This window comes from Dermacentor albipictus, chromosome 4 (assembly GCF_038994185.2).
Source record: "Dermacentor albipictus isolate Rhodes 1998 colony chromosome 4, USDA_Dalb.pri_finalv2, whole genome shotgun sequence".
NCBI lineage: Eukaryota > Metazoa > Arthropoda > Arachnida > Ixodida > Ixodidae > Dermacentor > Dermacentor albipictus.
In genome coordinates, this window is record NC_091824.1 from 139495159 (window position 1) to 139521494 (window position 26336).

At 47.1% G+C, this 26336-nt stretch overlaps 1 protein-coding gene across 4 annotated transcripts in view; it reads right to left on the reverse strand.

The window, feature by feature from the left end:
- The window catches only part of LOC139059348 (synaptic vesicle glycoprotein 2C-like), a 242311-nt gene that overhangs the window by 124335 nt on the left and 91640 nt on the right, over positions 1–26336 (reverse strand). For all 4 annotated transcript variants that reach the window (XM_070537637.1, XM_070537635.1, XM_070537636.1 and 1 more), the window contains one exon: positions 15899–16007. The gene's annotated coding sequence lies outside the window, so the exon portion shown is untranslated. The remainder of the gene's footprint in view (positions 1–15898; positions 16008–26336) is intronic.

Genomic DNA, 26336 nt, shown 5'->3' on the forward strand with positions numbered 1-26336 from the left:
TCAGGAGGGGAAGCTGCATCTTTTGGACAACGTGAAATGCCTCCGGAGCGCCCGTCCAATGTACTTTTGGTGTTTGTTGAAGGTGTCCGAATCGAAGCCTTGGTTGACACAGGTGCATCGCTTTCCGTTATTAGTGCTGACTTGTGTTCTCGATTGCGAAAAGTGAAGACACCGTATAATGGCCCTCCCCTTCGTTGTGCTAATGCAGTTCTTGTTCAGCCCTCCAGTGTTTGCACTGCGCGCGTTTTCATTGATGGCATCCTCCACCACATTCAGTTCGTCGTGCTGTCTTCGTGCACTTCCGCGATGATTTTGGGATGGGACTTCCTGTCCTCCGCCTCAGCTTTAATCTCTTGCCGTCAGCGAACTATTCATATGACAGACACTGAATCTTCGTCCTCTGTCAATGATCACAGCCTGCGTTTTGTCACGTCTACCGACTGTTTCATTCCCGCGGGCACTGAGCATATTCTGACGCTGACTTCCGACACTATTATTAATGGTGATGTGTTCCTTGCACCGAGTGGTTACTGCATTTCTGGTGGGCTTAGCCTTACTCCTAGCCTAGTACGGTTTCAGGACGGTAGAGCCTCAGTCGCTGTTCATAACCCTACTTCTTCGCCAGTTGTGCTCTCCCAGGGCTCTACTGTGACATGCTTTACTGACACCGAACCTCTTTCGCTGGTACCGCTTCACACCGAATCACCACCTTTGTCTACCACAACTGATTATCACACTGCTGCCGCTGCTTTAACGGCCGCGATAAATCCCGATTTGACCACTGCGCAGAAAGAAGACCTTCTGGCACTCCTGCACAAACACAGAGCCTTATTTGACGTCCACTCCAAGCTTCTGGGGCGCACTTCCGTCGCAGTACATCGCATCGAAACCGAAGGCAGTTCGGTTGTACGCCGCCGCCCGTATCGCGTGTCTTCCGCAGAACGGAAAATCATTGCGGATAACGTTGATGACATGCTCAAAAGAGACATCATTCGGCCATCCTCCAGTTCTTGGTCGTCTCCTGTCGTGCTGGTTCGCAAGAAAGACGGCTCCGTACGATTCTGCGTCGATTATCGAGCCCTTAATAAGATCACGCGCAAAGACGTATATCCGATGCCAAGAATTGACGATGCCATTGACTCCCTCCAGGGTGCAGAATATTTCTCTAGTCTAGACCTCCGATCCGGATACTGGCAAATCCCCATGCACGAAGCGGACAAGGACAAGACAGCCTTTGCAACGCCAAACGGACTTTACGAGTTTAACGTCATGCCATTCGGTTTATGTAATGCCCCTGCAACATTTGAACGCATGATCGACACAGTTTTACGTGGCCTTAAGTGGAAGACCTGTCTGTGCTATTTAGATGACATCGTTATCTTTTCTACAACTTTTAGTCAGCACCTTGAGCGCTTGGACGAAGTTTTCACTTGCATTTCCAACGCTGGACTCCAACTCAACACAACGAAATGCCATTTTGCCAGAAAGCACATCAAAGTATTGGGCCATCTTATCAGCAAAGATGGCATTCGACCGGATCCCGAAAAGGTTGCTGCCGTGCATCGCTTCCCTCGCCCTGAAAATCAAAAGCAATTACGAAGTTTCTTAGGCCTGGCATCCTACTTCCGCCGCTTCATCAGTCATTTTGCAGCCATGGCGTCGCCGCTACACAAGTTGCTCACGTCGGGCTCTGCTTTCCCTTGGACAGATGAATGCGAACTTTCTTTCCAAGCCCTCAAGCAGGCATTAACCAGCGACCCTGTCCTCTGTCACTTCGATGACAACGCACCGACTTCCTTGCACACCGACGCTAGTGGCCATGGGATCGGTGCTGTACTTTTACAGCGTGATACCACCTCACGAGAGAGAGTTGTTGCCTATGCCAGTCGCGCACTAACACCTGCCGAAACGAATTACTCGATCACAGAACAGGAATGTCTCGCAGTAGTTTGGGCGGTCCAAAAATTTCGACCATATCTTTACGGACGCCATTTCACGGTCATAACCGACCACCACGCCTTATGCTGGTTGTCGTCAATCAAAAATTTGTCCGGACGACTTGGTCGCTGGGTGATACGATTACAAGAGTACGACTTTGACGTTGTCTACAAGTCTGGGAAAAAGCATCAAGATGCCGACGCTCTCTCTCGCTGCCCGCTGCCATTATTAGCTTCGAGTACACCTCTCCATTGCTCGCCAATTGATGATGAGACTAAGTCGTCACTCCCGTTATTACCTCTCATGGTTACTGACACGTTATCTTCCAATCACCTCACTCACCTCGCCTCGTGTCAACGTTCTGACCCCTACTGCGACAGCATCATCCAACGCCTGTGCGGAACTACATCTGCACCAAATGCCAGATTACGTCGACAACTGCGACTATTTAAGCTTGACAACGATGTGCTGTACCGCTACATATACAACTCCGACGGACACAGCTGGGTACCTATTCTTCCACGCTCGATGCGCACACAAGTGCTTGAAGCCTTGCACGACGACCCATCTGCTGGCCATTTGGGATTCCACAAAACATACCACCGCGTTAGGAGCCGTTTCTTTTGGCCAGGCATGTCTACCTTTGTGGCCAAGTACGTCGCTTCTTGCGTTCAGTGCCAACGGCGGAAACGACCGACTTCGCCTCCTGCTGGGCTTTTACAGCCCATCCCATGTCCCGAGACACCGTTTGCCACCGTTGGGATAGACCTAGTCGGCCCTCTGCCCATAACGCCAGCGGGTCATCGATGGGTCGTGACAGCTGTTGACCAGCTCACACGTTACGCAGAGACCGCTCCTCTACGCTCTAGTTCAGCCTCCGACATCGCCACCTTCTTTCTAGATGCCATTGTGCTGCGCCATGGTGCCCCTCGTGTACTGTTAAGCGACCGCGGCAAGACTTTCATGTCAGCAATGCTCGCAGAAGTACTCGGAGCTTGTGGCACACTTCATAAGACGACATCCGCATATCACCCACAAACAAATGGCTTAACCGAGCGATTTCATCGCACACTGATAGACATGATATCGATGTATATCGGGCCAAACCACGATAATTGGGACAAACTTTTACCTTTCGTGACTTTTGCTCACAACACCGCTATCCAACGAACTACGGGATACTCACCTTTCTACCTAGTTTTCGGCCGTTCACCGACATTCACCATCGACGCCGCTTTCTTCAATGCTCCACCTAACACCTCAGACAGTACGCCCGAACAGTTCGTTTCGAGACTTGAGGAATGCCGTCAACGTGCTCGTTTCAACACAGAAGTCAGCCAGCAAGATCGCAAGCAACGTTACGACATCTCTCGTCGCGACGTCTCCTTTCGTCCCGGAGAAGAAGTGCTTCTTTGGACGCCCATTCGTGCACCCGGTTTGTGCGAGAAGTTTGAATCCCGCTTTCTTGGACCCTATATTATTAACGAACAAACATCCCCCGTGAACTATCGCGTTACTCCCGTAGACGTTTCTGCCGACCATCGTTGTCGTGGTTCGGAGATCGTTCACGTTTCGCGCCTAAAACGATTCGTTCGGCGTTCCCCTCCTGGCTAAGTCGCGGCCTGGCTGGCCGCTTGCGCGTGCGGGGCAATTAGTGTGAGCATTATTCATACGCTTCATATTCTCACCTGTACATACTCATCATCACCGTTTTGGGGCCTGGTGGTGGGGCTCTGTCTCGGGAGAATAAAGAAGAGACTGGCTGCCTAAACCTCGTCTCACAAGATATATATATATATATATATATATATATATATATATATATATATATATATACAGAGAGAGAGAGAGAATGGTATGTAGATAATGGTAGAATTGGTAATGGTAATGGTAATTTGGTAGAAAGAAGGCGAAAAGCCATTAGCGCATTGGTCGCTAGACTGAACTGCAGCCTGTTGCTGCTCACTAGGCCATTTGCGGAGATCCAACAAAAAGTCACAGCTTCACCCGATAGGCGAAGCATCGATTGCGATATTAAATTATTAGACAGCTATAAGAAATAATGATGGTAGTTGTTTTATCGGCCATATAAATTTGAGCACATCTCACTCGATGACCGGGGAAACTCGCTGTCAAGAACGCCGAAGCGAGGAAGTGCGGCAGCAGCAGCGAGCGAACTGACCTTCGTGCTGCCGCTCGATTCGAAGCGAACTAAGCGGCGAAGGCACAGCACACTAAGCGATCAGCACTCGGCGTACTTTGTCACCATTGCAGATCGCTTTGAGATATGGCCCACTAAGCCGCGCCATACGCAGCCGCCGCCGGAGCAGAACGAAGCGCACGATGGAAGACGGCGCGCATCCCCTCCGCCTTCCCCCCTTGCGCGCGCGAGACCGAGCCACCATTGTCGGATCACCCTTGTACGCTTTCACTCGCACATACAGCACACTGCGCGCGGCCACGTTGTTTACGCCCTTGGATTTTACACGGATCACCACAGCAACGCCGACGATGACGACGACGATGGCGGAAATACGCATGGGGTGTCCATATATTTGCCATTGCAATAAATAGATCGGACTGCATGCAATACTTTGCTGTTACATGGCGTAACGGATATTCGAAAACAAGGAAAATAAGACAAAGATAAGCTCACAGGGCAGCTGCGAGTGTGCAGCGCGAATGTTCAAGCGTTAGGCTGCAGGTCTGGGCTAAGGCGTTCTCGCTCCCTATCTCGAAGTCGCCGAATCGTTTGGCGATTTGTAAATCACGTTTATTCCTGACATTTTCGCGTAAAGGGTGCTTTATAGCTTTCTCGCTTAAACTACTACGCTGCTCTTAGGTGCTCACGCGTTCACCGGCTTTCTAATCATACACTGACACCGCCTAAAGCGCTATGATGAAAACGGTGGGACAATAGGATGGCGATTCTGAAATGATAAAGATGATATAACGAAGACAGCGCCACGGCATGTTGAAGACAATGGGATGATAACGGGTGTATGCCGACGAGTGTATGATGATGATGGCTGGACGACGATGGTATGACGAGCATCGGATGACGAAGCTGGAGTGACAGTGTATCATGACGATGCAATGGCAACGATGACGTGACAACGCCGGCATAATACAGGTTCAATGACGACAGCATGAATATTTTTCAATGACGAAAAAGGAATGACGGTGACAGAATTACAAAAGTGGTATGACGACGATGGCAGGACGACGATGGCACATATCCACTGGCATGACGACAAACACAGTGGCACATACACAGCGGCACGTAGACTTAAATCAGAACCTACGGACTTCCCCCCCCACCCCCCCCCACCCTTCCTAGCTAGAAAGCGTGGCTTCGAAGGTAATCTCCGCTTGTCCGCCTGGCGAGGAACAATGTAATAAAAGCCCGTTGTGCAGCCTGGACCTTTTCAAAAGACATTCTATCAAGACCTTCGGCATGAAGAGCGCCAGCATTTGGTGTAAGAACTACGCAGACGTTCCTCGTGTCGGACCACCGTGCATAATGCAGGGCGGAGAGCAAAAGAGAGAGAGAGAGAGAGAGAGAGAGAGAGGAAATGATCAATGAAAGGTAGGGAGGTTAACCAGGACTGAGCCCGGTTGGCTACCCTACACTGAGGAAAAGGAAATGGGGACGGAAAGACGGAGACTAAAGTGTAGAAACATGCAAGTGGCGTAATGCGTACCCATATGTCCACGGTAAACGCAAGTTTGCACGTTCTTTAGTGCTCTATTTGAGCAATATTTCAGACTGCACAACGTTTTTCTTCTTGCAGATGAACCGCATACATAGTGATTCATGCTAGACGTTTCTGTGGCGACGCTATATCCATGTACTTCAGCGGTACGCCAGCAAAGGCCTCGTGCTACCTATTTCCGCTTCTATGATTGCACGGTGAGCGACGCACGAGTCGCTGCAATTTTGAGATTAACCCGGCGGACCGTGTCTTAAACTGCCGCAAAGAGCGGGGTTCTCGTTTTGCCGCATGCCGCAAGTACCGATTCTCCCTCGAATGACGCTCAATAACGCGAATTCTCGTCATTCCTTCAGCTTTCGTTGGAGGCCCAGGTTTCGAGCTATCATACTCATTCGGTGAAGCAAGCCACCACAGTATGCGTTACAATTTTTTTTCTTTTTTTTTACACAAGTTCGTACCATCTGCATTGCCTCTTTTTCTTCCTTTCTTCTTCCTTTTTTCTTCCTTTTTTTGGTAACCTTGATTAAAATGTTTTAGATAAGCGCAAGCAAGGGTTCTCTCGGCTACCACATTGCGCATCCCGGCAAAAAAAAAAGAAAGAAAGAAAGAAAGGGACGTAGAACTCGGTACTTCTGCATAGAAGCTGCAGAAGCTCGACGCTACCGAAATGGTGCGGTGCTGCCGTTCTATTCGTGATGACAACAACAACCAAAAAAAGCAATACGCCAAACTGGCATGAACTTCCTGCAAAGAAGAACGAGACTAGCTCTTGAGTATGTGTTTGAAAGCTTCCTTCCTGGTCGAGAATTTCGCTCAAAAGAAGGAGTAGCATGGAGAAAGGAATGCCGTGGCAATTCATTCATGTGCGGTCCTCTCGTTTTCTTTAATCTTTCTTTCGTTTACGCGCCACGGCACCATGTTGTTGTTATTTAGAAACATCTTTTTCTGTTTACTCTCCTTTCAGCCTATGGCAATAACTGGTTCTGTCCAGCGCCGCACGTATATTTTAAGCCAGGGAAGGGACATTAACGATTGTCGTTGCAACAGCACGCATTGACAGCACAAGCTTAGCTGTACGCGTTGCTTACGCCGCGCATGAATAACGTCGCGGTTCAGTTTAAACGGAGCAACCAAGAGCCCTGTAACCGCTAGCTTCTTGCCCATAGTGGGTAAGAATCCGTAGTGTGTAAGGCATTTTTTTTAAAAGAAGGAAAAGCAGGGAGGCAAAAATAAAATGGTGGTATGCACACTGGGCGCAGGTTGCTGTCGCAGTGAACCAGTTCAGAGCCGAAGGAATGACTAAAGTCTGCTGTCAATTATTGATTGTCATGGAAATACTAAGAAAGAGAAAGAAGTTAACGTCAATCACAAAGCAAATGTCACAATGCGGCCTAGCGCGAGCTGACCGTTATACTGCTAGCGCTTTCATGCGCAGTTATCCCTTTCGACGTTATCACTCGATTGATATAGGCGCAGCGTTAGAAATTACCTCTCATTCTATTGCGAATGAATGGACATCAGAGTAGTCACAAAATGTAATCCGGGCTCCTCCACCGCAACAGCGATTTTCATTGCCCTGGTGCTAGGTTGGGGCAGAAAACTCGACGAGTTATATAAACTCCATCCGGCAATCATTACCGAGGAAAGCGTGTGAGAAAGATGACAAGAGGTAACAAAAAAAAACAAGAAAAAAAAGGAAACCATTCGCGTCACGCGGCGTCATCATTTCTCCCTCATCTCCTCATCAACCTTCAATCGCGTCGGGAACAACATCACGCTTATTGTGCTCCGGAGTCGCCTTCTCGCTGCCCAGCTCTTACAATCGACCTGCTTGTTATTTCGGGCTGCAAGTTGTTCTGCTATTTCTGAAGTGGATCGATTTTTTTCTACGTCAAAGGCGAGTTCGGTCTCACGCAGAGCAAGAGAAACCCCAACATCGCCGCCCCACCTGAACGCTTTGGATCAAGTCAAACGGCCGGAGGAAAGGGAAGGGCGTGTGCAGACGGTAAGAAGGCGAGTGAGAGAGGAGCTCCGGTCTGCCATTTCTTTTGTTTCCCTTTCGTCTTGCGTCACATTTGTTCCCAGTGGAAGGGAACGCGCGCCTCGACGCCCGATCGAGACTCGACGCAGCGAACGCCGGGCCGGAAACTCGACTAAATTGGTTTCTCCCGCGCGTTTTTTGTCACTGACCGCGAAGCCGTCGCCAACCGCGCACCCGCCGGCAGCCTTTGCGTCTCCTCGGCGCTTTTGTTACCTTCTCTTTTCGTCGCTGTTGCACGCCCCGTTTGAAATCCGATACTGTGTCGTTGAAATTGAATGAGTGAGATTCCTTTGCTCGACGGCAGGGGGCCAGGTTCTTTTCTCTATGTGGGCGCATGCAGGGCGCATGCTCATTGTCGCCGCCATGTGACCTCTGTGTTTGACGCGGTTACACGGACGGGTCGAGTGCGCTCCCACTTGTCATGTTGTCGCTCGCTGGAATGTTGCTCGTTCGTTTCTTGATCGCCGGGTGACGTGTGGCGGCGCTGAATAACCCAGTGCACTTTCGGTGCTTGTGGAAAAAAATTTCAGCGTGGTGATGATTGCTGAAAGCACGCACGCACGCACTCACTCACTCACTCACTCACTCACTCACTCACTCACTCACTCACTCACTCACTCACTCACTCACTCACTCACTCACTCACTCACTCACTCACTCACTCACTCACTCACTCACTCACTCACTCACTCACTCACACACACACACACACACTCACTCACTCACACACTCACACACTCACACACTCACTCACACACTCACACACTCACACACTCACACACTCACACACTCACACGCTCACACACACACACACACACGCTCACACACACACACACACACGCTCACACACACACACACACACACACACACACACACACACACACACACACACTCACTCACTCACTCACTCACACACACACACACACACACACACACACACACACACACACACACACACACACACACACACACACACACACACACACACTCACTCACTCACTCACTCACTCACTCACTCACTCACTCACTCACTCACTCACTCACTCACTCACTCACTCACTCACTCACTCGCTCACTCACTCACTCACTCACTCATGCACCAGAGTCATATACAGACGTTCGGTTGTTTCTTCTCCGTTCACGGCTTTGAACTATAATCTTTGGTAGAACGACAGAAAGCTGAGTTAGTTGGTAAGGATCCATTATGCAAAAAAGGGGTGAGGCGTGCAGACAGGACACAAGAGTAGAGAAGTGGACAACAGGAAAGCCGACTATCGACTGAAGGGAGCACTGAGGCGAAAAAAGAAAGAAGACACAAAACTCATCTGCGCAAGCTCAGGAATGTGTCACCACGTGTCAGATACCATTCCTGAGCTTGCGCAGCTGAGTTTTGTGTCTTCTTTCTTTTTTCGCCTCAGTGCTCCCTTCAGTCGATAGTCGGCGTTCGCGTTGTCCACTTCTCTACTCTTGTGTCCTGTCTGCACGTCTCACCCCTTTTTTGCATAGTGAATCTTTGGTAGGCCACTCTGAACACGATCTCCAGCTGGTTCACTTTCGATAACACTGCTCGTCATACCAGAGTGCCAGCTCACCCACGTCAGAGGCAGCCGCGTCTCCACCACCCCAAGTGCAAACAGCAACATCCACGCATTTTCGCGCAGCCACGCTCTCCAGCTCGTGCATAAATTCGCCGAGGGCGGATTACCGTGGGCCGTGCAAGCTTCGTGCTACGGTTGCCACAACAAAAAGGCTTTCTCCGCCGCGTGTCCTCCTGCATGTCTCTATTGAATTAGGAAACAAAGGCCCGACAGACAATCCTTACCGCTGACTGCACTCGAATGGCGAAGCAAACGCATCCGACGATCTGCGAGCAACCGTGCTGGAATTGAACGAAACTTAAATGGAGCAATGAGATCAATACTAGACCGCGAAAAAGAACGACAATTGCAAAACCAAGCGAGGCGAAGGCACCCTTCCCCGTAGCGGCTTCCGCGCCATTTAAAGACCCGGAGAGCCTCACGTTGAAAGCGTTTAGAAACTTCTACATATCTATTTACTCAAGATGATTTCAGGCCTAAAGTTTAACAAAAATATATGGCTACAATTTGGCACGCCAGCTTGTATTAAAGCGTGTAGAACGGATATATAGTGCTCTCTGCATTCGAATTCTTAAGTTCTATAAACAACGACACCGAAATAGATTTAGAGCAAACGAATCGCAAAAAACAACAACAAGAAACGTTTCGATTTATTTTCAGTGAAGTGCGCTATATTGGACTCAATGCTGCCGCTTTTTGTAAGCGCAGTGTTATCGATGTTCGTACGCACGAGTAAATTTTTATTTTATTGATGTCTTTCGACAAGTTCTTTTTACTTTCGTTCTTTCTTTTAGGAATATACCGGTTCTTTCTTTCTTAAGTTTTAAGGTCTTTCTTTCGTTTCTTTCTTTAAAATTTTTCAAGATTACCTGTGGCAAAGAGCACAGTTCTAGTTCATAAGCTGGTCTACTCGAAGAGGCTGAGATTGCTTGCAAGAAAAATTTGAAATATATAATCGACTAATTAACAAAAATCACTCGTGTTTCTAACTAATCATCGTACGGCCCGTAGTGCAAATTACAAATGATAGCCGTGAAGTTTCGTGGAGCTTCGAACGAATTCTTAGGATGACACCAGCTTCGCTATATTAATTCCCGAATTTTGCGGATAAATGCATAAAACGACATTGTTGTGAAGAATATATATATATATATATATATATATATATATATATATATATATATATATATATATATATATATATATATATATATATATATATATATATATATATATCCATTATCCATAAATTCGAACTTCAATAATTCGAATTTATGGATAATTCGAACTGTACGATTTGGTCCGGCCAAGCTCCACAGAAGTCTATGTATAAAAAAGTCCGTTAATTCGAACGCGAGAAGGTTCCCTCACGGATAATTCGAACTACGCTCGCCTGGCACACGGCCAGAGAAATGCGCCTATTGCCTACATACAAGGCTGTATTGCCTCCTAAACGGAGAGAACGGCGAGAGAAGGCAAAATCGGAAAAAAATCTAACAGACGCGGGGTCAGCCAGAAGGCAGCGGCGGCTGCCGCCTCTCCGTTCTACGTAACCTCCGATACTTCTTGCCCGTTGCGAATCTCGGAGGCTTTGCAAATCATGTGCAGCTGCTAATTTTGTGCGGAGATGGCACGGCAAGCGCCAAAACACAGCGAATCAAGTATGTCGCAGCTGCGCTTGCAATCAAGAACCAACGAATCAGGGCCTTCGCCACCTTCACATGTTCGGCGTCTTTGTCTCGGCAGCCTTCATCGGTTGTGTACCTCTGTTTTCAGCTTAGGAGGTATCGGCCATCGCGATTCATTGTGATGGTGTTATGCCTCGGCTAACGTTCGTTTCGGTGGACATCGGTGGTGTGGCACAGTCGGACCCAGAGCTTCGACTTGAAGATGGCGTGTGGCCGCGGCACACGCCATCACTTTCTGACACACCAAATTTCTGACATTCCCTACTGCTTCCAAATCGCAGTGTACTGTTGCTTTCCTTCACTTTCGTTAGTTCGAACTTTCGTTAATTCGAACTGAAGCGGCTTCCCCTTGCGGTTCGAATTAACGAGCTTTTACTGTATATTGTTACGGGGTTTAGAAAAGACGCTTGACAATATATTTACACTATATCTACAACGGGCAGAAGACGGGCATACAAGATGGAGCCGGTGCGCACGACTACGGGCGATCGTCGTCTTCATCAGTCCTCTCCTCATCGTTTTCTCCTGCAGCCCCTCGTAGTCTGACTCCCGGCGGCGAAGACGCTATCCCGGCGCTTGGTAGGTTTGAGTGATATCGCTTCAGTCGAGCGACGTGAACGATATCAGAGGAGGATCGCGGTGTGGATGCATTGAGAGGCAGTAACTCGTAGGTCCCGTCTGCCACTTGACGCAAGACACGGTATGGGCCTGAGTAGGGTGAAATCAGCTTCTCACAATAACCAACTCGCCGTGCTGGTTCCCAAAGAAGTACGATGTCCCCAGGGTTAAAGGGGGCAGAGTGGTGGCGAGTGCTTGGTCAGGTACAATGACATCACCAAGCACTACCAGCTGGGCAGGAGGTTACTGCCCTCCCCCCTCACCCCAAACTGAAACTTCGCCAGGCAGTCGTCTGGCGACAACTGCAGATACAAACCTTCCCCACTCGGCTGCGATTTCGGCACATTTTCCCCGCGCAATACCCGAGTGCTCATTGCAAATTATGTCAGGAAACTAAAGCGATGCTCTCACACATGTTGAGTGTGGTGTTACATCAGCTACAACGGCAGTAGCTCCGGAGGCTCTTGCGTCGAAGTGGGCCGCCAGTCTGCGCAGCTCCAACTTCAAGACGCAAGAGTGGGCTGTCCAGCAGGCCCGAGAGGCGGCGACGAGGCAAGGCCTCGAAGTCCCCTCATGGGAGACCTGAGCCAGGGTCGTCCAACTTTGCCGAATTTAAAATAAAGTTGTTTCCATCCATATGCGTCGTTGCTTTTCTTGAAGAATGGTCAGACGCAGGCGGGCAGTTTCACGCTCCTCGGTCGCTCTAGATATGGCATCTCGGACCTGTTTACGCTCGAGCCGCCCATCGCCGCAAGCCGTACCGCACGCGCGCGGCCACGTGAAAGATGGCACGTATCAAACACTTGTGCACAAATTTCGGTTTACAATGTGTAAGGTGTACCCTGTGTACACAATGTAAACGGTAATTTGTGCACAAGTGCTGTATATGTGCAATTTTTCGCGCAACCGCAAGCGTACGGTGCGGCTTGCGACGATGGGCGGCTCGAGCGTAAACAGGCCCTTAAGCCCCGTTGACAAAGAGTGAGGACGCCAGAAAAGCCACGCTAGACCGTACGTGTAACGAGTGACGGGCGTTATATACGAGATGCCGCTGAAATGTAGGAAGTCATACGCGGGAGAAATGGGGAGATGTGTCAATGACAGGGCCCGGGAGCATGAATCATCTACAATTAACAAAGGTAATGCACATTTACCTGCGCATTGGGTGGTTCACTTGGCAGGTAGATGCCAGCAACTACTGCGTAAGATTAAGATAATTGGCAGGGGTGGTGATACGTTAGCAGGAGAACTTTTGGCAGGCATATTACATAAAAGAGAGAGGCACGAGTTGGACTAGTGATACGTCTGTTTTTCTGTTTGACAACGAGATGCAGCCGTTAAAAACGTCACTGTAATCGCTCTAGGAACCACTGATGTACGCATGCGCATTCGTTGATTCTCCCTGCTCTGCTGTAAGAATAAAATCAGTTAAAGTTCAGCGCACGACCTCTTGTTTCTTACTTGCCCTCACGCGCACTGAGAGCTCCAACATGCGTGGCCCCATTGTATTACAAAGCCATCGCGGCTGTCGCCATGGGCAGCCAAGACACCAACTCGGGGAAGTCATGTGGACGATAACGACTCTTTATTTCATTGAACAAGGTGTGTAACAAATGAGAAATATTTCTTATGTTACAATTCCTGCACGCTTAATCTCGTTTCAGTTAGGTGAAAACCTTTTGCAAAACCTTTTCTACTGACTTGTTTGGAATGGCGATTAACATAACATCATTAAATAAAAGCAACGGCGGTACGTATACATTCTCTCTTTTATTTTTTTAAAAGAAACGTCACATAACAATAAATATCTGAAACGATGTCACAGTGAAATAGCCACTGCTATCAGGAACGGTGTTCCGCGATATTTGCACCTAATTTCTTGAACATCATTCTTCAACGCACCGTTAACTGGAATCATGCTTAAGTATGGGTAAAAGTACCATGTTTAGGTACCAATCATGCTTGTGTATTAAGCTCGGACAGGCGGAACACTGTTACGGGAAACACAGGCTATTTAATTGTTTTGTTATCTGGATTTAAAGAGTAAGAGATTCAATTATACAAAAAGGCATTCGACGTACGCTTTGCGATATTATGTGGGATGCGGTTCAACTTAAGCGATAAGTATTTGAAAACATTTTGCCAGCTTGTCGAACCTCAAGTGAAAGACACTAAGAGTGTAGTTACTGTATATCTGTGCGTATACACACGTAAGAACAAAAAGAAAATGCTCGTACATTGCAAAACGCCTCCTTTTCCACGCGTCTCGCTGCACGAGCATATGAAGCCCAGCAAGCAAAAGAGAGAACAACATCGGCATGCTTTCGTGGTCCCATAAGCGTACAACACGCCCTGGGGAACACATAACGCGCATACGTAGTAACAACGCACAACGCCCTCCACTAAAGGAGTTAAGCGTGACGGGGAGGGAACAATGACACAAAGAAACGCTTACGCGCGTAGCACCTCCGTTCGGAAGCAGCCTCTCAGCGCCAGCACTCAGCCGTGGCCCAGTCCGGCTCTGCTTCCATCTCGCAGCAAGACCAGGGCCCTTAACTAGATGTGGGCAGCTAAGCACTTGGCGTGCGGCTCTGGCAGAAACTTCGTTACGGGGTCTTTGACTCTTTCTTTCTTTTTTTCTGTACGGTGTAGATGCTTGGCTGGGCGGTTGGAACGGCTGGCCGGCAAGTCTGCGCTAACGGGCAACGCTCAGCAGCATTAGGGGGAGGGGGGGGGGGGGACTTCGTACTTCGTCTTACATTTCTTTCGTGTTTGTTTCTAGGTTCCTGCTCCCCTCTCGAACCGTTCGTTGTTGCAGAGAAGAAAAGTTGCTCGGCCCTCAAAACGGGGTGACCACAATTACAGGAGGCCGGGGACACCGTGGAAGAGGCCGGAGAGAACGATGTTTAGAGATTTGCTTCATGCTCTCAGGCTCTCAGTTGAGAGCGCCCGGCAGGAGTGGTCATCATTGAGAGCTAGGAAACGCTGTCTTTCATATTTTGTACTTTTTTTTTCAGGGCGGCGTCAACGTTCTGTTGTCACCTTTATTTATAGGGCTTACGGGACAGTAGCAATCTTCACGGGGTCGCAAAAAGGTTTAAAGACGAGACAAACGCGTAAGCCATCGCCATCGGCGCAGGTTGGCTGACGTGATTGCTCCAATATATCCGATGAACTTTGTTGGGTGACTCATTTATTTGAGCTGTTTTCGACGTTCGTTCAGCCTTGCGCGCTTGTAAGTGTAATCTTACCCCTAACGACGTACATGTATGGCACAAGTAAGCGCTAAAGAAGTTCAGAACATCGTCGAATCATGATGTATATTGCACTGGGCCTCGTCGACAGTACCAATGGTTAGGCTGATGAAACTGGAGAGAGAGAGAGAGAGCGAGAGAGAGAGAGAGAGAGAGAGAGAGAGAGAGCATAGAATTTATTGATAGGAAAGAGAGAGAGGTCGACCTGGGCTAGTGCCCTCTAGTCTGCTACTCTGCACTGGGGAAGAAGGAAGGGGAGTGAAAGTACTGGGATGGATGATGATGATAAGAGAAGTGGTGAGTGCTTATGTAGAAGAGACAGTTGTCTTGCTAGAGCCGCTCGTTGAGCTTGGTGTCCTGCAGAAACTTCAACAACACTTTAGTTGCAAGCATTGAAGTCGCAGTGTCAGGCAATGGGCCGAGGATAGCTTCCTCCGATAGTGGTTGCCTGCCAACGCTGGCTACGATACTTTCTGACGTCCTTCGCTCCAGCATATATGCTGGGCAATCGCACAGTATGTGTTCCAGTGTTTCAGGCATCTGGTAGTGTTTACAATCAGGGCTGTTCGATTGGCCGATGAGGTGCGCGTAGCGACGGGTGAAAGCAACGCCGAGCCGAATCCTGTGTAGCAATGACGTTTTGCTCCATGTAAGCTTCGGGGGCAAACAGAATTTACCGTCTGGGCCGATCACATGTAGGCGTCTGTGAATGTTGTCATCGTGGGCTCTGTATGCCTTTGTAAGGTGCTGCATGAGTGCCTTGATGATGGAGTTGGTGTCAGGTCACGAGTAGGCAATCCGTACTTCATCAGAGGAAAAGAAGGCCGATCTTGCCTCACTGTCAGCGAGTTCATTGCCAATCACACCACAATGACTAGGCACCCATTGAAAGGTGATCACGTGGCCACTTAACTGGGCACTGTGATGAAGTTCGGCGACAGCCATTACAAAAGCATACGGCAGGTACACATGCGATTGAAATGTAGCAGTTCTTCTAGGATTTGGATAGACAGAAAGTAAACAGCACATGCAAAAAAACACTTACTGTTCGCCGATTATAAGCTGAAAGAATCGCTGTGTTGCTCTGGCAGTAGATTGCGTAGCAAACTTGAGTAGCTGGGATTCACGGTGTGGTGCTGCATTCAGCTCTTGACCTACAAAAATTGAGCAAGGAGAACGTAAATTTGAGCATGTCTTCAGGAACATTCACTGCGCATGTCCTCAGTTTGCTTAAACATGCGTTCAGTTTTCGTTTGTACAACGGTTATCCCCCTCCTCCACCTCTTTATTTTTTGCGTAGGGGTCGTTCGCGCTGGATAATTTTGTGAAATGGTTCTCATCTCTTAGATTTAAAACCACAACGATTTCGTCCATATGTTTCTAGCAAATGGAAGCTCATGTCTTATGTCCCTTGGCAAAAACAACTGATCGTTCCAAGCTGTTTCACTGCTCTAAAGTACTGTATAGCTGATCCAATGAAGCAATTTAAAAAATTTGAACTGAGGATTTTTGGGCTCTTGTCGCAGCATCCTGTAATGTGTGTGCTCTCGAAGACAGCTACGACATAAACTTCGACGCACGAGGTTAAATCACATCAATTCACTGTAAGACAAAGAATTTCGCAACCCTCGCTTGGCCTTGGTAGGGAAACAGCCCAGTAATGCTCTGATGCCCACTGCACTAACACACAATTGAAGCCAATGAGTGAAATATAAATTCAATTGTGTGCAGCCCCACTTCCGTCGTTGTGTATCCACAAATAGGTCGAAGGCTCGAGCCATAGTTGTGACCTACTGGAGTCCCTTTATAGGTGCGCACTTGCCAACTGTACCGGAGTTTTCGTAAAATTTATTAATGCGGGTTTTTTAAGACTTTATAAATGTTGCATCACGTTGTCTTTCTTTTTTTTTGAATATACATTCAGTTCGCGAAGATGCTTAAAGGTGCTAAAGGATGCAGAGGTGCAAGATTGAAAAAAAAATGCACACAAAAAGCAAATTGCGACGGCACCTGAGCCACCCCGTTGTGGCTGCGCAAGACACCATACACGAGAGGGCTATCTCTGCATATCGAGCAAGCTTATTCAGACAAGTCGCTGAAAAGAAATCTGTGTTGCTTTTGTCTCTGCTGCTTCTAGTTTGCTATTGCTTTTCTGCTGCGTCGAAAGGTATATAATCGCAAATCAAGTGTGTACGTATTTCACAAAATGTTTGCACTATGGACAAACTTTTAAAATGTGTACATTACCTCTGTCTCATCTTTTTCAATATCCGCGTTTTTTTTTTACATATACTCAGTTTCACAGGATGGCAGATATGCAAGTTCGACACGACGTCCGTGAATTACACGTCGATTCGTTATTGCGTGAGGTGTCGGGGAGGCGCAGTGCTTTCTTTTTTTTTTCTTTCTCCACACTTATGTCGAGGCAAAATCTTGGAGGAAACGTGAGAAGCAACGCGGGACGGGGCTTCCAGAATGTGCCGCTTGACGTTGCGCAAGAAAATGTCAGGGCGCCAGAAGGAGACGCTCTCTTACGCATTCCTCGCGCTTCGTTTACGTTATTTTTGTAGGGGCGACTTGAACAACGCTGAAGAAAAAAACCGTGAAGAAGAAAGAGATTTGCGTGTCTCTATCCTTTTACTGCCCTTACTTTCACGTCGTTCATGGTGCGCGTCGAAGAAAAAAAATATACAGCAAACGTACACACCAACTTGCGCAAGAAGTAGTTCTCGTGTGCATTCCTTTTCGACTGTTTATATTTAATCAGCGGGGCTAAAGATAACTTGTGCACTAGGTTGCGAAATGTTAATGGAAAGGTTCCTAATCTTTGAAGAAAAAGAAAAGCGAAAGCACAGCGACAGAATGTATAGAACGAATGCCGCTGTCGTCCAAGCCACGTCGCCATCTCAGAGAAGCTGTCCTTGCAGAACGATAAAAGCCAAGTCGTGGCAAGTACAATTTATTGTAACCATCTTTGCGCAAAAAATGTTTCACTCACTTGGGCTACTTGATGAGCACTAACGTTTCTTTCTCTTGGGAGAAAATGAACGTTTCTCTTTTAAATTATATTTTTGCGCAATAGTTATATTCGGCAAACAAAAAAAAAATATTTGTAATAGTCATGCGGGCTGCGAATTTCTACTGAAACTCTTGTATCGCTCAAGAAGGTACATTTCGTAATGTGTCGTTTCGCCATAGCAGAGTCCTCCTGGCCGTAGGTGAGATGTGACTCATAGTGAGCACGAGGATTCAGCATCATTCTCGTCCATTCAATGGAAGCCTAATAGCTTCGCGTGGGCAAACATGCTTTCTAAATCTTTCTTTCACATATGTGAACTCGTAAAGCTTCATCGACCAAAACGGCAGTAGACAACTTGTATGTTGTGACGCGAAACAGACTTCTTACGACTTCTTTTTCTTTTTGTCTGATCCACCACCATCCTGAAGTGCCTCCTTGAACAAACTCTCTGTTCAGTATACTCCTCAGGCGGCCAAAGGCCCGACCACTCCAGTGCACGCACGAGGTACGAACTTCTTTCGCTGGTCACTAAAGCCAGGATGAACAAAAGGCACGTGCACTACTACTGGCAGCGTCCGAAGAGACTCAAGTAGCGGTACTTTCTTCTCGGAGAACGCGTCGTCCTTAGAGCCTCAGCTCTCAAAAGACCCGCGTCCAGCCATAACGCCCCATACAGACGCACGCACACACACACACACGCACGATTGGCCCGCAGCATCGTTTCAACGAAAACTTTCAAGTTGGTCACGGAGAAGTGGAACGACGACAACGATGCTGGCGCGCGAGGCTCTGGCCCGTTAAGAAAGTCGGCCAAGTTCACGCCGTCCTTTTGTGGCCGCACACAGGACGCACTCCAGAGCGAATTAAATACTCGAATAATAATACTAAAGAAAAGAACTGGGACGGCGTCGTGCGTCCTACACCGGAGAGGTCAAGGACGGCACCAGGCCGCCGACAACGAAGACGACGAAGATGGCGCGTCCACCTTCCCTGTTTACGTGTCCTACAGCAGCATCGTTTGGGAGCGGGAAAAGTCATCGGGCTAAGTGAAAAGGAGCTCCCCAACCGCGTCCTTCTGCCCGGTGATTGGCTGCTTCTGTAAAGGGAGCTCGAAGGGAGGAAAAGTGTCCGCTGCCGGCAAAGAAAGGTGCGCAGTTAATGAACTCCGCTTTCTCTCTCCCTCTATCTCTCTCTCCCTTCCTCTCTCCCTGGCTCTGTTAGAAAGGAGCGCCATGAAAGCTACACAAAGACACATAAAGGCGTCAGCGAGTACGAAGGGGCAAGAAAGACGGACATTTGCGGCGCTTGCTGTGGCGATACGCTGCGCCCTGGAATTTTATTTTGCGTACTTTTGCGTCCCACCTATCATCCAGAAAGCTTAAAAGAAGTCAGCTCGTTCTACACGAATAAGACCAAGCGCATGTTGTCCGGGGAGCGTGATGCCACACCGCTGGTAATTTTTTAGCCCCTGGCATCCGATCAGTAAGTTAAATGTAATAGGCTAAATTTAAATTGTTGATTTAATTGTTAAGATGCTGAATTGAGGAGTTGTAGAAAATCGAAAGAGACCTCTCAAGAGATGTTTCTAGCAATGGATGCTTACACCGTGTGTTTATTTCTTCTGGCGAGGAGAGAAAGCCCGTGAGGTACGAAAAATAATATGCGGCTACGCGCCAGCGCTCGTTAAAGCGCCCGTGGGATAACATCGTCATCACGCGATCTCAGTGGGAAAGCAAGGTGTTGAGCATAATATTGTGTCAGCAATTCAGCTGTCATGTCACTGCTTCAACGCTGTTGCTATTGCTGTAACATTACCATTTCGCCCATAATGTGAAGCAGTGATGTGACTCTTGGTGTAATAACGCCGTAAGTCTTGCACCGTCTTGTCTGGCATCGGGTGCTCGCAACGCCTTTACTGTTACCTGTGCTCTTCTTTTCTTTCTCTTCTTTTTTCCTGTTACTGTTGGTCCTTTTCTCACTCTTTGTCGTCTTTGCAACCCCTAAATCCCCCACCCCAGTGCAGGTATAGCAAACCGGAATCACACCCCCTTCTTAATCTCCCTGCCTTTCCTCTCTCTCTCCCTCTCTGGTATCGGATGGAGCACCCATACGCTTTGTATTGTGCGTAAACGTAATATAGAAGTTAGATACTGCACTGCATTGTGTTGTATAGATGCACAAGTAGCAATCTCCTACGGAAAATAAATCTTCATTCTTTGCGGATGTGGCGCACCCCAATGGCGAAGGGGAGAAAGTTAAAGAGAAATTTAAAGATGTTGAGCAGAAATGACGACTGCGGCTGTGCCTTTACAATACTCCTTCTTCGGAAGGCAAAAAAAAATGGCCATGACGCTGCAGACCGCATCACGAACACTCCTGCGGTAGTCCTATATCAAGCTCGGAATTCTCCTTGAAGCTTATAAGGAACGGATCTTTGTCCCGAAAAAGAAAGATGGCACAAATTTTCGAAAATATATTTTCTTTTTTTTGCCCGTCTACAAGCTTCCTGAAATTACAGCTACATGCTGGTTTCTTTCAAAACAATAATAGGCTCCATTTTAAGCTTGAAATATGGCACATAGAGAAAGGCCCAATCAGCGAAATAGTGTTTGCGCACCCCTGTGAAATGGATTTCGCAGAGAGCTAGACAAACGAGTGGAACTCTGCACTCAAGCACACTTATACAGGAAAAAGAACCTCGCAAGGGAAGAGTATCTCATGCTCAATTTTACTGAAACCCATAACGTCCCAAAACAAGTATAAAAAATAAGCCTGCGGCTGGAGACACTACATAAGAAATAAGGAGGCCAAGATTTGCTTAGGAAAGTTTTTTTATAGAATCGTTCTAGAGATTGGGGCCAGTAAATCTTTCCGCATGCCTGTTTATATGAGGCGCCTCGGGGCAGCGTTTTCCGAAAGAAGCTTGCCGTTGCCTGAGCGCCTTGAACGAATGAACCAGCGATTGTGCGATTCCAAAACGGTTTGAAAACAATAAAAGAAGAGAGAGAAATCTGGAGTTTTATGCGATAAAACCGCGTCATTACAAGGCATGTCGTTGTGGGGGTCTCCCCGCTTAAACTCTGACCACTTGGAGTTCTTCATCGTGCACCCAATGCACGGTGCACGGGCGTTTTTGCATTTTGCTTCCATCGAAATGCGACCGCATCGGCCAGCATTCGATTCCGGCCGTGGCGGATGGGAAGGGTTTACTATTTCTTTCTTGGATCGCTATATGTTAACCAATGAATACCCTCCAGATGCCGCTGTCACCAAGGCAGCGCTATATTTATCATCGCTGCTAGCCTTTGGTCTCGTGACATTACAACTTTTTATTCTTCTAGCGGTAGTACGTTTGTCGCGTCTTCTACGTCACTTCGCCTCCGTGACGGAGGATGGTTTTGGCTAAATGAATAAAGAGATGTTTGAAAGCAGTGCTATTTTGGGCACAGGCTTTTGAGTTTTTCGTTGTCATGGGCTCACACAATGTTGTCGAAGGAGTTTTTTTTATTGTACTTCTTGATGACGGAACTTCGCACAAAGAGGCAAGAAAGATGGAAAGCTGCAATTTATAAAAAAAATCATACTGACGGAAAATACAAGCTGCGCGTGGGTGTTTTGTGCAGTCCGCTTGTTTACTCTATAGCGCGTCTCCGTGTGCATGGGCAAGAGAATGCTTTGCCTCGATGTTTTTTCTCTTTCTTTCACTATGACGCAAGCTCCAAGGAAACGTAAACATACCATAGTAATGTGCGCTATATTTAAAGGTGTTGAACTGAAATGACTACCGTGGCTGTACCATTACAATGCGTAATTTAAATGCTCAAACTTGCTATCGAATAATCTTTAATATTCACTTTAGGGCCGAGTGCATTTTGTTGTGTTGTAGAAGGGATTCGACCGAACAAATTTTTTTGTGGCAACGTGCATTCTGCTTGGCGATTTTTTTCGGCGTTTAAAGAAAGTCCGCCCATTATGAAATAAAATCACGTGATTACGCTCATGCGCTATCGTGTTGCAGAGCTCAGCGCAGTGACATGGCAGTCACAACCCCCTCTATACAACGTAACGAAACTCAGTTGGCTCTAAAACGAATATATAAAAATTGCGTAATTGATCTTAGTTAATTAAATATTTAGGCGGTATATAAACATACTCTAAGGAGCGTCACATGACCGCAAACCATATGCCATTGTTTTCATTCAGCTGCAGTTCAGCATTTTTTCTAACTCCTTGGTTCAAGTTAGGTGAAACACCCTGTATATAAAGACAACGTGGCCGCGACATCAGCACGTTAAAAATGAAGCATAATGTAGAGGAGGCAAAACACATAATGCCACTCATTGGTGGTGCATACAGATTATAGCGTTCACAAAAAAGAAAACGAAGGGCGCTCATGGCAAGCCTCTGTTTATCATGGCATGTTCACGGTCCAAGTACTTCGTTCAAATGTCAGAAGACCTTTCTCAAAGAGGTTCAAACGGTCACGCAGACGAACCCGCTGTACTCTTCATTGAAGCGTCGCGGTTATAACAGAATATACAATGTGGGAATATTATTGTTTTAATGCGACACCAAGAAGTGTAGGCGTGTAGGCTACGTCCAAGCGTAAACGATGGATGGGCGTTTCGACAGTGCCGTCAATCTTTTGGTTTCTGTACGGGACTGACGACTTTGCCTGTTCGTAGAACCCCGCGCTCTTCCAAATATTGTGCCACAGTGTGCGATAAAAGAACACCTTATCAACGCGGTCTACGTAGTTAAAATGACAAGCTTGGTAGCGCTGGTGATAAGGAATGCGCTTGAATGCGTGCATGTTCGGTTGGTCATTGCGCATGCGACTATAATACGGCTGGAGTCATTTTCACACGACTATGCGAGGACAGTCTAGGTGTCTCGCGCTGCGCGGTGGATGTTTGTTGCCTTTTTCAATAGCAACAAATGGAGCGTGATTGTCTTAAATTTGCCAAGTGCGCAGTTTCAGAATGACGCATCCGTCTTATCAGTAGACCTTATATAGCCACATTAACGCGATAATTAACACAGATACCACAAAAATTAACACACATCAGCGAATAAGACAGATTACTAAACGAAGCAACTATAAGAAAACGGAATCTGAATTGTAGGGCATTATGGCACGGCTAAGTAGCGCTCATCTTATGCTGCACGCAGCTGTATAGCACTGTATATGCATGGGCGTGAAAAATGACGACATACTAAGTGATCAACTCTATAATGGCAGAAAGTGAAAAACTCCCCTTGAGTGTCATATTCCGGAAACGTATAAAAAAAGGATGATGCCAAGAAATCCTGCCACGGAGGTGACGTCAGTGAGTGGGCACAGAACTAGATATTATTTGACCGAGCTGTCATTGTTTATTTGAGCTGGTCGTGAGGGAGATTGTACAATCATCATTTTCAATATTTCTTACTGTTGTGCTAGGCATTGTTGTGTAAGATACCAACAAGTAACGGCCTGTGTTGTGTTTCTTTGGTGGTTTTCTTTCTAAAAGCGAAAACAATCCGCAATGAAACAGAAAATTTTGCAGCTGGGAAGAAGTTTTAAAACGAGAAGAAAAGAAACACGATCAATTAGGAATGGCGAGCAGACTGACGATTAGGCTAAAAGCAAAATGAAATTCTTTCACCGCGCCGCCGATCACTAAAGGTTAGAAAGATGAAAGAAAGGAAATTTGAGCATCCGAGTGAGGAAGGTTAGCGCGGTAAAGGGCGGGTTAGATGGGAGTGTCTGGGGTGGAGGGGGGGGAGGCAAATAAGGAAGAAACCAGCGCTGGCAAAACGCAGTGGTTGGTAGTTTAGACAAAAGCAAGATGAAAACAGGGGAAAAATATATTCTAGAGCTGATATACGCGAAGAGTCGTGAAACAAAGAAGAAAGTAGTCAGAGAGGAAAACTTTCATAGATGTTCAAGTTCACCATTAAGGCACCGCAGGAGAGACGAATTTATTAAAGTGGACGAATTCAAGGCCGAGACAGTTTCGTACAACTTGAGAGCGGGAGAAACGCAAGGAAAGAGCAACGACGGGGAAATATAGAAAAAAAGGGCTGAAATGACCCGAACAAGTAGTGATGCTACGAGAGAGAGAGAGAGAGAGAGAGAGAGAGAGAGAGAGAGAGAGAGGGGGGGGGGAAGTAACGTGAGCTTTCAGCACCGAAAACACGGTCATGGTTTATCCAGAGAAAGAGGGGAGAGATCGGCGGCGCGATGAGCTCGTTCTTTAGAAAGAACGAGGGGCACGCAATAGCCTTTCCCTCGTCCCTGGCACCAATTCGGGACGGGAGAGCATAAAGGGAGAAACGCCTTTCAGCAGCCGCATGTACGACGGGGCAGCCGCCTGCCGTCGGAGCACGTCCCACGCGGCTTGTGGCTCGAGGAGGCCTGGCTAGTGCCCGCCTATGCATTTCCTTTCCTTGTTTTCTTTTTTTTTTGTTCCCTAGATATGTCGCTTTCTTTTTATTAATACACGGGCGAGAGAAATGAGCTTGGAAAGCCATAAAAGAGATGTGTGTCGTCCTGACTTTCTCCGGCGCAAATAACAAGTATAAGAGAGATTGAGAGAGTGAAAGATAGAGAGAGGAAGACAGCGAGGGATATCATGAGATAAACACAGAAAAATAGAGATAGATTGCGAGGAAGAGATTGTGAAAGAGAAATTGAGAGAGATATGGCAAGGAGAAATGGTGTGAAAGATTGAGGGAAATAAATGAGAGAGAGCGTAAGAGAAATTGCGCTACAAAAATTGAGAGAGAGGTTCAAAGGGAGAGAATCCATTCACTTCTGCGAAGCGCAGTGGTCTGCCGAGGGAGAGAAAGAAGAGAGAGAGAGAGAAAGCAAGGACAGGAAAGGCAGGGAGGTCAACCAGAAGAGTATCCGGTTTGCTACCCTACACTGGGGGTGGGGGAAAGGGGAATATAAAGAAGAAGAGAAAGAAAAACTTTAATGTGTGAACAGCCTAGAAATCGGCTGGAGGAGGTTTGTGTGTAGCCTGCTACTCTACGCAAGATAAACGAAGAAGGGAAAGGAAAAGTAAGGAAAGGGAGTGCAAATGACGATGATGTTGTGCAGTGAACTATGTACAGTATGAAGCGCAAATATGCTCTGCACATAGCACGTTGCAATGCGCAGGCGCCTGTCATGAAAAGGCGCCTGTCAGAAATGACTTTTTTTTTATTAGCATGGTTAGTATATGTCTTAATGGGGTTAGTCGTAACTGCTCCTTCGTATATGTACGTTTCAGGTGCTCTACTTTGCGAACTTAAGTATCCGATAACGTGCATAATTTCTGTTCCGAAACGATATGCATTAAATGAAACAGTAAATTCTATGTTATCGCTTAGTTTTTCAGCCTCCTAATTGCCTTCTACGAGAAACTAGAGATTTAGTTCTCTGAGTATTGGAAGTGTGCTTCTAGACGGGAGTAGTCGCAGCAATGGCTTCGTACACCTTTTCGGATGTGCTGCTCGGTGATGTTTAGAATTCAGTAAATATGTAACTGTCCGGTGTGAGCTAGAACTTAGGTTTCACATAATGCGTATAGGGTTGTTAAATCTTCGGAAGATGAAAGAGACGAGAGAGATCTTGAGGAAGCAAGCAAAAACGGGAAAAAAGGCGACATGCGTGTCATGTGTTAAATGTAGGTAAAAACAACATAGCCAGCAAGCTGTGTCTCTATTTTTCCTGGAAGCATCAAGCTTGCTTTTGCTTATTGCGGCACCGCTTTGTACAGTGGTTTTGTTCTTCGGTTTTATTGAATTCATTATTTTAACTAATTTCATGAAGTCTGCGCTATTTTTTCAGTTGCATATTTTTTCCAGCTTTTCCAAATTTGCATCATGTTTTCAATTCATTTACTTGCTTTTACTTTTGTACTATTCGTTTCCCCTAGCTTTGCTGTTAATATTTGTTGCTCATGTATTCTTCTTATATTATGCTGCAATCTATACTTCATATGTATAGTATTAAGCGGCCCCCCTGACAGTCTCATACTCTGGGACCACCGAATATATTAACGTCACTAATGTTATCATGTGTGCGAAAAAAGAAAAAGAAAAGCGAATAGCCTTAAATTTTAACGTGAAGCCGTGGGATGCTACAACTTGTTAGATACATACGCAATAATTCGATGGTCTGAAAGAAAACAAAAACCAGCAAACTGCGCGTCTGCTTGTCACTGTGCGGTCTCTGTAATTGTGCTTGCACGTATTTGCCGAGCATGACTGCCTTGCTAAAAGTTCGAGTGAGCGACTGAATTGTCTAACCAGCTTGTTCACAAAAATTGAGGTTAGGTAAACTCATGTTATAAGCGCCGAGGGCCAGAACGTCGAGTGGCTCTCAAGAGAGTATATACCTCACAGTGCCATCGAGACGATGTAGTGTGTCCCTGGGGCGAACATCTGTGCAGGCAAAAGATCGTCTCTGAAGGGTGCTCCATGTTGGCCGAAA